This window comes from Cervus canadensis, chromosome X (assembly GCF_019320065.1).
Source record: "Cervus canadensis isolate Bull #8, Minnesota chromosome X, ASM1932006v1, whole genome shotgun sequence".
NCBI lineage: Eukaryota > Metazoa > Chordata > Mammalia > Artiodactyla > Cervidae > Cervus > Cervus canadensis.
Window position 1 is genome coordinate 49,582,029 of NC_057419.1, and position 13,376 is coordinate 49,595,404.

General features: G+C 39.4%; 1 protein-coding gene and 1 non-coding gene across 3 annotated transcripts in view; both read left to right on the forward strand.

The window, feature by feature from the left end:
• The window catches only part of JADE3 (jade family PHD finger 3), a 138,673-nt gene that overhangs the window by 56,287 nt on the left and 69,010 nt on the right, over positions 1-13,376 (forward strand). The gene's annotated exons all lie outside the window — the stretch shown is intronic.
• On the forward strand, positions 5,161-5,232 carry TRNAD-GUC. The gene has a single exon. It is a non-coding gene; the product is annotated as a tRNA-Asp (tRNA).

Sequence of the window (13,376 nt, forward strand, 5' to 3'; positions counted from 1 at the left end):
AATAGCTTATGTAAGTGATGGTGCTGTACACAGCCCACTCTGAGAGCATACTGCTTTGGCGGCACTTGTCAAGGGGGTGAGTCAGACAAGGGAGGCTTTTTAGAAGAGGTGACATGTTTGCTAAGCCTTATGAGAATGAGTGTTTGCAAAGTGAGGAAGTTAGAAGAGAGCCTTCCAGGCAGAAGGAATAGTATGATTTTATACAGCAACAGAATTTGTAAGATGATAAAATGATGGTTCTTTATGCCACTGTGTTTTATAATGGTTACATAGCAGTAGATAACTGGTATGATTTTATTATATTCCTTATAATAATTAAAATTGCACTGAGATGGATAGAGGAGAAAAACCTGTTTCCTTTTCTCTTTCTGTGCAACGTGAGTGTGGAAACTACAGAGGTTCAGCATTGTTTGAGCATAAAACTGGAGCATAGTGTGTTGAGGGATAAAGCTGCAGAAGTAGGTGTAGCTCAACTTTGGAGGATCTTGTTGGCCTTGATGAGGACATTAATAAAGATCTAGGAGCGAAGGGAAGCCATTAAAGTTTCAACAATGAGGGGACATGGTCCAATTTGTGTTTCAGGTAAGTCTCTGGCATTTGGGTAGAGGGTGAATTGAGGACAACAAGATCAGGAGCCCCAAGACAAGTTAGGAAGCTGCTGTTGCAGTTTCAGGAGATGGTTAAGTTCCAAGCTAGGAAAATGAAGGCTAAAATGGGATAGGAATATTAATTTAGAATATTATTTCAGAGGTTAGCTTAGCAGGGTTTGATGAGGATGTTCTAGGATGAGAGAGAGGAAGAGTTAAGGAATTTTTTCTAGATTTTGTAGCTACATGGAGGGTGCCAACTGAAACCACTAGAAAGGAGAAAACCAGTAGAGAAAAGATAATGGTGTTGGTGTTGATCATCTTTCAGGTTGATGTGTCTGGTTGGTGGGGGTTGTGGATAGGAGGATGGTGGTGGTCAATTTTTTTTTTATCTTTTCCTTTCCTTCCTCTGTCCTCCTATGCCTCTTTCTATTCTGGGAGCCATAACATGGATTTAGTGTAGTAGGGCACTTTGGGGAGACACCACCACTTATAAGATGGTTAGAGGAAGAAAAGGATATGAGGGAGCAATACAGGGAACCCAGAAAAAAGCCTTTGGAAACCAAGGAATCTGTTTCAAGAGGGAAAGTGGGAGGGAGGGACTGAACGATCATATGTCAAATGCAACATACAGATACTTAAGAGATGGGGGTTGAGACTGCACAAACTGGTGACTTTTCCAAGAACTCTATAGAAGCCAATTGAGGAGTGACTGAGAGCAAGGAAGGGAAGACAGACCATAGACTACATTTTGAGAAGTTTCCAAAAGAAGGGAAAGAGATTAGGTATTAAATAGAGAAAAATGAGTGCTTCCTGGGTAAAGAATGCTTGTAAAGAATCCACCTGCAATGCAGGAGACGCCAGTTCAATTCCTGGGTTGGGAAGTTCCCTTGGAGAAGGGATAGGCTACCCACTCCAGTATTCTTGGGCTTCCTTGGTGGCTCAGACGGTAAAGAATCCGCCTGCAATGCGGGAGACTTGGGTTTGATCCTTGGGTTGGTAAGATCCCCAGGAGGAGGGCATGGTAACCCACTCCAGTATTCTTGCCTGAAGAACACCCATAGAGGAGCCTGGCGGGCTACAGTCTATGTGGTCGCAAACAGTCAGACACGACTGAGCAACTGAGCACAGCACACAGAGAAAAATGATGTAAGGCAAGAGATAATTTGGGAATAAAGGTAGGGAGAGATTGGAATCTGTTAACAGAAACAAGTCTTAGTATAAAGGCAGACTTTTTATTCTATTCATAGAAAGTTATTCTTTGTTTAGAGCTGTCTAAAAATGAAATGGATTGCCTTGTTAGATAGTTGCTCCCTATCACTGGCGTGGTCAAATAGAGGTTAGATTTAGATGTGTAGAAAGATATATTGGTTGGTGAGTGTCTTTGGGTGTTTTAGTCTCTGTTCAATTCTCGACACTTTGCCCAAAGTTGTTTTAAGCATTATAAACTGATGAGTTATTCTGTGGACTTGTGTTGCCTGGCAGCTCTCCATAGATTGATCAAATCAATGGACCAAGTTAACTTACATACCTTTGATCTTGAAGGATGAAATTAAAGTGCAGATTCTCAGATAAGAAAATATTGAGGCTCAGTGTCCAGGAAAGTTTCATCACTATGACAGTCAGTCATGGTCTGAGTTCACAGGTATTTTTGACAAAGTAGTCATTTTCTACACACAACAGCAAAGCCTTTATTTCAGATTTTTGAGAGTTTTTTTATTTGTCCATCGTTTTCGTAAAACACTGTTACTTATAATAATTAAAATTGCACTGAGATGGATAGAGAAGAAAAACCTGTTTCCTTTTCTCTTTCTGTGATTCGGATTCCTATATGAATGCTTTTAGTTTACATAGAGGTTTTTTGTTTTTTTTTTTTAAGGGCCAAGAGCAGATAGTTTCCATCTATGCTCTCTAGTCCTCGTCTTAGATCTTTTTAGTGGTTCTTTTGGGTCGTGTTTAAAACAGTTCAGGGGTAAATTTTGCTGTTAGTTTCAAATGACTACTTATCTGTATCCAAATCTGGCTTCCTGGGGTACTGAAGCATGAACAGCATAAATTACTGAACTCAACTAATTCTCAGAAAGCCACATTTTAGTCAGTACTTTCCAGCTTTCTCACTCACTTCTTTTACAGAACTAACAAGTGGTATAACTAATTACTTAGAGTTTTATTCCTTCTCAAGTTGAACACTTTAAATTCTGTTAACCGTTTGAAAATGCTAGTATGTAGTAAAACAACAAATCCATACAGAGAAACTGGAAAATGCAAGTATTGGGGGAAAAAACAACTCCCCTGATCCAAGAATGAGCACCAGATGTGGTGGCTATTTATCTTTTAAGGAAAAATAGATGCATCCTTGTTACCAACTGACTTTCCTTCTTATGGCCCTCAGATAGGGGATCAGCCTCCCAGTTACTTCTAGGCCTATAAGTTTTACCTGTTTTCTTTGTTTCCTTGTTCTGAGAGAGTGCAGTAAGTGAAAATCTCTCAGGTTGATTTTGCTTTCTTAATACTCTCCCATCATATTAGGGACATGAATAAAATGCCCCTTTAATTGTATACTTACATTTTTAACAGTCACATTTTTTATTTTGAAATAAGAGATTTTGAGATAATATGTCTAAATTTAGACAGGAATTGCAGAAATAATGTAGAAAACAAATTTCCTGTTCCAAGCAAAATGGAGTAGACACATTTCACACTATTCGAACTAAATACAAAAATACAGGTAGTTTAAAAGTAAATGGGTGAAAAAAGACATACCATGGACATGCCAATCAAAAGAAAGCTGGGGTGGCTATACTAATATCAGATAAATTAGACATCAGAGCAAAAAAAATTACAAAAAACAAAAGGTGCACCACATAATGATTCAGAGGGTCAATCCACCCAGAAGACAGGACAATCTTAAATGTGTATGCACCAAACAACAGAAGTTCAAAGTACATGAAGCAAAACTCTAGACGAGAAATATTAATAGATATAAATCCACAGTTATAGTTGGGAACTTCAGCAGTATTATATACTTACTTTTCAAGTGCACATGTAATATTCACCAAGATAGGCTATATCCCAGGTCATGAAAAAAAAAGAAAACCAACAAATATGAAAGAATTAAAATCATACAGAGTATATTATCTGACCATAATGGAATCACACTAGAAATGAAAAACAGACTACAGGAAAGTCTTCAAACACTTGGAAACTAAACAACACACTTATTAATCCATGGGTCGAGGAGGAAGTCTCCAAGGGAAATAAAATGCATTGACCTGAGTGAAAATGAAAATGCCGCATATAAAAACTTGTAGCTTGTAACAAAATCAATGCTGAGTGGGAAATTCATAGCACTAAGTGCTTATATGAGGAGTAGATGAAAAGTCACAAATGAATAAGCTTCCACCTTGAGAAAATAGAAAAAAGAAGAGCAAAATAAACCGAGAGTAAGCTGGAGGAAGGAAATAATAAAGAATAGTTAATATAATTGAAAACAAAAACAACAGAGAACAACAATGAATCCAAAAGTTGGCTCTTTGAAAATTGGTAATGGGTGCAGTTTGGGCGGTGGAATTTTTACAATCTCCCCAGATGATTTTTAATCCCAGAAAATGTTTAATAGGGATTGAGAATCTCTGCTGGGGAGGCCAGATAATTTTCTCAGGGTTTAACCTGTGTTGGCATCTATGGCCCAGCCACTTTTCATTTCTCCTGAGAAAAATTTGTAGCCGTTTCATTTTCTCACTTTTTGTTGTCCTCAAAGTCAGTGCTGATCCTTTCCCTTGTATGTTAACTTCCCTGTCTGACTACTCTTTGGCCTTTAGTATATCTCTGATCAGAGGTGAACGTTTAACTGTAACCCCCCTCACTTCACACCCACACCACCTTGATTGATTTGGGATTAACCCCAAAACCCCCCTCTGATTGGTTTGTCATACATCATTGGTCACTAGCTTTAGGCTGTGATCACCCAAGCCATAGTAACAGTGTGTCTAGCGCACCTGGTCTTGTGACCTGTCTCTGAGGGAGCCAAAAGACTTGGTTTTTCCATTCTGGTGGCCAGTGCAGTGCCTGCCATCTATTAATACAGTACTAACGGTTGATGTGCAGTGGATTTGCTCTTGCTCAGTAAGTTTGGGGTTGTTTATTTGTTTGACCTTACATGTGAGACCTGGTATTCTTTCTAAAATCTGGGATAAAGGTATTTTTCCTCCTAATAAATTCTGATGATCATTTTCAATCAGGTAGATGTTATTGTAAATGTATTAGGGGTACACGTGACTAAATTTAAATGTGGAAGCAACCCACAGCAGGAGATAAGACATAATGGAAATCATTATTTTTTAAAGTTGTTTTGAGTTTCTGTCTAGAGAAAGAATTATGTATTTCATAGTAAAAGCTGTTGTTGATTTACTTAATTCTTAAAAGGTCTTATTTGCAAATGGTATTTAATCTTAAAAGGATTTATGTTTTGTACATATATCTCTTTATTCTTAAGATGCCAAACCTACTTATTTATCTGGGTAGTTGAAATTGTTGAATATATGTTATAAATTAAAAAGAAAATGTGGGGAATTCCCTGGTGGTCCAGTGGTTAGGACTCTGCACTGTCACTACCATGACCCAGGTTCAGTCCCTGGCCAGGGAACTAAGATCTTGCAAGCCATGAGATGTGGTCAAAAGAAAAGAAAGAAAATGTACTACTAATTTTTTAAAAGTTACTAGAACTGAGGCCTTTTTTGCTTAAAAGACACAAAACATTTTAATTTAGAAAGGGTCTAGGACCATTAGAATAGGCCACCCAAGCTAAAAACCTTCCAGTGAGGTCTATATTAACCAGTGGACTGAGAGATTGGGAAGGAGGGAGTGTTGTTAGGATAGTGATAATTCAGTTGTATGCTTCAAATTTTAAATATTCTATCATTAAAAGAAAGGTTTCTTGTAGTTTAGATCAGAGGTTGACAAGGTGTGACCTGTGAGCGAAATCTAGCCTGCCACTTGTTTCTGTATGGCCTGGGAGCTAAGAATGGCTTTTAACATTTTTAGTTATATGTTTAGTGAAATGTTCAGTGAATTTGAAAAAATGAATGGTATTTCATTATATGTGAAAATTATGTGAAATTTGAATTTTAGTATGATAAAGTTTTATTCGAACAGAGCCACGATCATTTGTTTATGTACTGTCTGTGGTTGCTTTCATACTACAATAGCAGATTTGAGTAATTGCCACAGAGACCATGTGGCCTACAAAGCCAAACATATTTGCTATCTGGTTCTTTAAAAAAAAAAAAGTTTGCTGGACCTTGATTTAAACTCCCTTCCCAATGTGGCCTTCCCATGCAAGATGATTTCTACCCAGGAGGTTTGAAATTTGTTAACATGTCTATTAACATTAAAGAGGGTAAGCCTGTTTCCTGGCAACAGGGATAACTGTGGTTGACATAGAAGTACTTTACTGAGTGGCAGGCACCTATCTAGGTAAATTGTATTTTCTTCTTTTTTCTTTAATGGTTTTTGAGAGCTTTGGAAAAGAGTTGACCTCCAGACTACTTATCTGATCACAGGGGGCTCATGAGTCACACGATGTGTCTTTTAATTTTTAAAAACAAGCTTTAAGATGACTGAGATGAAGGCAGGCTTATTTTTAGAAAGTACAGAAAAGTTCACCTACTTCAACTTCTGGTATCTTTTTTAAAGACAAAAGAGAAGCAGTAAAATATGTAGGATATGTTCTTTTTCTTCTGATTATTTTTTGTTTACTCTGTTCAGTATTTATGGTTTTAGTTACTGGACTACTTAAGAAATACATTTATAATATTTATGACTTCTGTTTAAGGAATAGTTTGGGAGGTTCTTTGCCCACATGGGCAGGAATTGATCCTTAAGGATGAAAGAAGTGTTCTACTCTGGTCTGACTAGTGACCTAACTCAAACGTCTCTCTCCATTAATGGCTCTGAAGGGTATTCCTGAAAGTCTAAGGGAGCTGTACTTTCAGATGCTCTTTTTACTTACGGATTACTTCCAAATACCATCATGAATTTATCTTCCCTGATTTTTATCTCAGTCCTTCTTGAACCTGTTTACATTTTCATTCTGTTCCACTTCTTGAGTTGATGAGTTCTCTAAGTTCCCTAAGCATTGCTCAAAGTCCTGCTTTCTTTTTGATAAAATTGCCTTTAGGTTACAGGGAGTGCCCCTTTGTTACTTTAACTTTGTGATTGGGTGAATAAAGTCAACAATTTCCACACTCTTCTTGATACTTATCCATCTGTTTCATTCTTGTAGAGCAAGATTTCTCAGCCTTGGCAGTATTGACATTTTGGACCAGATAAATATGTGTATTGCAGGATATGTAGCAGCCCCCTTGGTGTTTATCCCCTAAATGTCAGTAGCAACGCCCCTTGCCAATTGCGACAACCAAAGATGTTTCTAGATATTGCCACATTGTCCCCAGGGAACAAAATTGCCTTCCGTTGGAAACCACTGCTTTAGATATTTGTCTTTGTCTTTTCTGAACTGTAAGGTTTGGTACTTTGGGGACTAACTTTATAAATATGGAGGTTTCTATATCCAATTGATTATATTGTGCTTTTCTGCTCTGCTTGATGTCCATCTTGAACAACAGTGACAATCACTTTCATAGTTTCAATTTTTCAGGTCAGCTGCATCATTTGTGAGTGACATGGGGAACAAATACCTTGAAATCTTAGAAGTTTTTTCTAGTTATAAATGTCCTGTGTGTACTGTAAAAAATGTAGAGAATGGAAAAAATTGGAAAGAATGTTTGTCACTCAGAAAACTTCAGTGTTATTGATGCAACTAATGTCAGTAAATTGGTTTATGGCCTTCATTATTTTCTATATATTTTATTTCATAGATACAATCTTGCTATAAAACTAATTTTATACTGTTTTTTCCACTTAATGTTTTAACATACACATTTTCTATATATCATGTTTAAATAATTGAATGAAATACCATAATATTAATATACTTTATTCCTCTTTTGTTTGATAGCTAGATTCCATTTATTTATTTTTTTTCCATTTATTTTTATTAGGGAGCTTTAATGAACATTTTGTTCATAAATCATTTTCTGTGTTTTGGATTATTTTTCAGACATAGATGTTGGAAGTAGAATTCCTGGATCAAAGGGTGTGGATATGTTTAAAGCGGAGCCTCAGATTATTTTTAAGCTGCTGCATAGCCCCACAGATGGCACTCAATTGTGGCTCTTTGCACTGACCACGCATTTCATAAGTATGTCTGGTGGGCATATAGAAGGAAAGGAAAGGGCTATGTTTGAGTTAATCACTTTTCCTGCCCCCTGCTCTTCTGTGGAACATTAATGGGGAATCAAGTAGCCACCAAACCACAGACTTAGATTCTCGGCCCCAAATAATCCTAGTTGGGTTGACTTCCGACAGTGCTCCTTTAAGAAGGAGTTTCACCCAAGGAATGCATTTACTTTATACAATTGTATTTTGCGTGGCTTACAGCACTTAAGATAAATCAGAATCCTGTTAATCATCTTGAGTGAGATTATAGTAGGAATAAGATCTGAAAACTGCCTTCAAATTACTGTTCTCAAGGGTGCAAGGTGAGGGCTGGTACATATTTCATTTCTGCCAAAACAAAGGAATACTCATTGTGGGAGGTAAGGAAGAAAATAATGCCTTTGTAAAGTCTGCACCCTGAATAGAAGACTAGAATATAAACAACTGAATAACGTATACAGATGTAAGACAGTGAGGTGCTTTGCACTGTACTTACTTATGGTTTTGCTTAGCAAGAAATTTTATTCTAAGATACTTTTTAAAGTGTGCCTCCAAGTGAAGTTTCACATGTTGTTTTAGGGATGGCCGGAAGCAGAAACTGAGACTGTATTTGAATGTACATGATTTGTTGAGGGAGTGCTCTCAGGAGAAACTTATAAGGGAGCAAGGATAAGAAGGTAGGGAAGTGGGAGTAGCTAAAGTGAAGATATGGTCTTAGGAAAGTCTAGCCTTAGCCAGTTATGGTTAAGGGCAGGTGTAGAGCAATTATTGGCTGCTGGCTGCCCCTGGGAGGGAAACTGAGTATAATCTCCCTGGCAAGACTCCAGCCCTTGGGGAAGGGGACAGCTGTGAGCCATTAGCAGCCAACAGGCAGTAGCTGGGAGATGGGTTTGCTAGCTAGCAAAGGAGATCTGGGTGGGGCATCATTTACTCTTTCTCAAGTTTACATTGTGCAGGACACTGTGCTGAGACCTGGGGGTAAAAGATGAATTTTACATAGTTACTGCTTTGAAGATGGTTGTGGTCTTGTGGCAGGGCTGACCATGTAAAGAATATTTACAGTGCAAATGAAGAGCGTTTTACTTGTATAATAGAGTATAGAGAGAACCTCACTGAGGAGATCCAACAAATGAGTCAGGCCAGGTTGAGAGAAAATGGGATGGTCCAGGTAAATAGGCAGGGTACTGTAGGCAGAGGGAAGAGCCCTGTCCAAAGGCTGGCAAGTATGAAACAAGATGATACATTCATGGAATCACATGGGGCATAGCATGTGCAGGGGGTAGGGGAGCAGCAGCTGATGAGATCTGACAAATTGAAGCTGGAATGCTGTGAACCTCGAAGGCCATGCTCAGGAAGCTTGGGCTTAGAAGGGGCAGCATTCCTGCTGTTAACTCCCTAGCCTGCCTCGGGTCTCAGGGTCAACTTGGAGTGTCCATTCTCCATATACCTGCCTGCTGTGCTCTGCCCTCTGGTGGCCATGTAGCTCCAAACATGTTATTTAAACATTTCTGGTGGCTCAGGCAGTAAAGAATCTATCTGCCTTCAATGCTGGAGAATCCCTGGATCAGGAAGATCCCTTGGAGAAGGGAATGGCAACCCCCTCCAGTATTCTTACCTGGGAAATTCCATGGACAGAGGAACCTGGTGGGCCTCCATCCATGGGGTTGCAAAGAGTCAGACATGACTGAGTGACTAACACTTTGACTTTGAGCCCCAATTTCCTCATCTGTAAAATGGTGGTAATGATATTTATAGAACTGCTGTTGTTCTATAAACTTGACTAAAAGTAATAAAGACAGATCTAAAGGTTTACCGTCATGGAATTATTCTGCTGTTATTTACTGTTCTTTGTCATTTTTATCTATAGTAATTAAAACAGCAGTGATCACTGAAATAGACCAGTGGACTTTAACAGCCCAGACCCCCAAATTTGCTTGCTTTGTTTTCTTTAAGTTATAAGCAACCCAGTTTCCAGGACTGGTGTTATTGATGTTAATCTGTTTCCTAGGCTCTTTATTGATAATACAAGATTTTTTGGTCTCCATCTATAACAAAAAAGGATTGTTACTGTATTAATTTAGAAAGTACCATATTTGGGAATTCCCTGGTGGTCCAGGGGTTAGGACTTGGCACTTTCACTACTAGGGTGTGAATTCAGTCCCCATGCATGTCTCATAATTTTTTGCTGAAAACTGGATGTTTTAGATAATATAACATTTCAGTACCAGCACCCTGCCACCCGCCCCCAGGGCTCTTTATTATTTGCTTATTTACTCTTTTAGTGACTGGCTGCATTATTTTACAGAAGTCTATTTACTCTCCCCATTTGCCTGAAAGTGTGTGTAGTCTCTCTCTCTCTCTCTCTCTCTCTCTCTCTCACACACACACACACACACACACACACACACACACACACACAAGGATGCTTAAACCACTGGAAATTTTATTTAAAGACATTGGTTTTCCCAATATAGGAGCTTTCTGTAACATTCCTCGGCACTGAAATACTGGGTTTCATTTGGGCTTCCCCGGTGGCTCAGAAAGTAAAGAATCTACCTGCAATGCAGGATACCTGGGTTTGATCCCTGGGTTGGGAAGATCCTCTGGAAAAGGAAATGGCAACCCAATCCAGTATTCTTGCCTGGAGAATCCCATGGACAGAGGAGCCTGGCAGGCTACAGTCCATGGGGTTACAAAGAGTTGAACACGACTGAGCAATTAACAGTTTCATTTTTTTTTTAGCATTCCTTTCGATAGATGTGACTTTAAGTTAGGCTAGTTGTTTTGTAAGTTGGGAGAAAGTTTGTCAGGGAGAGAGTGCAAAAGTGGGTAAAAGGTCAGGCAGAAAAGCAATGGGTTGTGCTTTCAACCATTTTTCCTTTTTGCACTTCTTTTTCTTGGGGATGGTCTTGATCACTGCCTCCTGTACAATGTCACGAACCTCCGTCCATAGTTCTTCAGGCACTCTTATCAGATCTAATCCCTTGAATCTATTTGTCACTTCCACTGTATAATCATAAGGGATTTGTTTTAGGTCATACCTGAATGGTCTAATGGTTTTCCCTATTTTCTTCAACTTAAGTCTGAATTTGGCAATAAGGAGTTCATGATCTGAGCCACAGTCAGCTCCTGGTCTTGTTTTTGCTGACTATATAGAGCTTCTCCATCTTTGGCTGCAAAGAATATAATCAATCTGATTTCTGTATTGACCATCTGGTGATGTCCACATGTAAAGTTGTCTCTTGGGTTGTTGGAAGAGGGTGTTTGCTATGACCAGTGTGTTCTCTTGGCAAAACTCTATTAGCCTTTGCCCTGCTTCATTCTGTACTCCAAGCCCAAGTAACTTGCCTGTTACTCCAGGTATTTCTTGACTTCCTACTTTTGCATTCCAGTCCCCTATAATGAAAAGGACATCTTTTCTGGGTGTTAGTTCTAGAAGGTCTTGTAGGTCTTCATAGAACCTTTCAACCTCAGCTTCTTTAGTATTACTGGTCGGGGCATAGACTTGGATTACTGTGATATTGAATGGTTTGCCTTGGAAACAAACAGATCATTCTGTCGTTTTTGAGATTGCATCCAAGTACTGCATTTCAGACTCTTTTGTTGACTATGATAACTACTCCATTTCTTCTAAGGGAGTCTTGCCCATGGTAGTAGATATAATAGTCATCTGAGTTAAATTCACCCACTCCAGTCCATTTTAGTTCGTTGATTCCTAAAATGTCGCCGTTCACTCTTGCCATCTCCTGTTTGACCACTTGGAATTTGCATTGATTCATGGACCTGACATTCCAGGTTCCTATGCAATATTGGTCTTTACAGTATCAGACCTTGCTTCTATCACCAGTCACATCCACAACTGGGTGTTGGTTTTGCTTTGGCTTTGTCTCTTCATTGTTTCTGGAGTTATTTCTCCACTGATCTCCAGTAGCATATTGGGCACGTACCGACCTGGGGAGTTCATCTTTCAGTGTCCTATCTTTTTGCCTTTTCATACTGTTCATGGGGTTCTCAAGGCAAGAATACTGAAGTGGTTTGCCATTCCCTTCTCCAGTGGACCACGTTTTGTCAGAACTCTCTACCATGACCCGTCGGTCTTGGGTGGCCCTACATGGCATGGCTCATAGTTTCATTGAGTTAGACAAGGCTGTGGTCCATGTGATCAGATTGGTTAGTTTTCTGTGATTGTGGCTTTCAGTCTGTACCCTCTGATGGAGAAGGATAAGAGGCTTATGGAAGCTTCCTGATGGGAGAGACTGACTGAGGGGGAAACTGGGTCTTGTTCTGATGGGTGGTGCCAGGCTCAGTAAATCTTTAATCCAATTTTATGTTAATGGGCGGGGCTGTGTTGCTTCCCTGTTATTTTAAAAAGGCAGAATGGTTGTCTGAGGAGACCTTACAAATAGCTGAGAAAAGAAGCAAAAGGCAAAGGAGAAAAGGAAATATATACCCATTTGAATGCAGAGATCAAAAGAATAGCAAGGAGAGATAAGATAGCCTTCCTCAGTGATTAATGCAAAGAAATAGAGGAAAACAATAGAATGGGAAAGACTAGAGATCTCTTCAAGAAAATTAGAGATGCCAAGGGAATGTTTCATGCAAAGATGGGCACAATAAAGGACAGAAATGGTATGAACCTAACGGAAGCAGAAGATATTAAGAAGAGGTGGCAAGAATACACAGAACTATATAAAAAAGATCTTCACGATCCAGATAATCAGGACGGTGTGATCACCTCACCTAGACCCAGACATTCTGGAATGCGAAGTCAAATGGGCCTTAGGATGCATCACTATGAACAAAGCTAGCGAAGGTGATGGAATTCCAGTGCAGCTGTTTCAAATCCTAAAAGATGATGCTGTGGAAGTAAGTAAGTGTTAGTTGCTCAGTCATGCCCGACTCTTTGCAACCCCATCTGCAGCCCACCAGGCTCCTCTGTCCATGAGATCTTCCAGGCAAGGGTACTGGAGTGAGTCACCATTTCCTTCTCCAGGGGATCTTCCCAACCCAGGGATTGAACCTGGGTCTCCTGCAATGCAGGCAGATTCTTTACCTACTGAGCTACAAGGGGAAAGTGCTGCACTCAATAAGCCAGCAAATTTGGAAAACTCAGCAGTGGCCACAGGACTGGAAAAGGTCAGTTTTCATTCCAATCCCAAAGAAAGGCAATGCCAAAGAATGCTCAAACTACTGCACAGTTGCACTCATCTTGCATGCTAGCAAAGTGATGCTCAAAATTCTCCAAGCCAGGCTTCAACAGTACGTGAATTGAAAACTTTCAGATGTTCAAGCTGGATTTAGAAAAGGCAGAGGAACCAGAGATCAAATTGCCAACATCCATTGGATCATTTTCCAGAAAGACATCTACTTCTGCTTTATTGATAATGCCAAAGCCTTTGACTGTGTGGATCACAAAAAACTCTGGAAAATTCTTAAAGAGATGGGAATACCAGACCACCTGACCTCCCTCCTGAGAAATCTGTATGCAGGTCAGGAAACAACAGTTGGAACTGG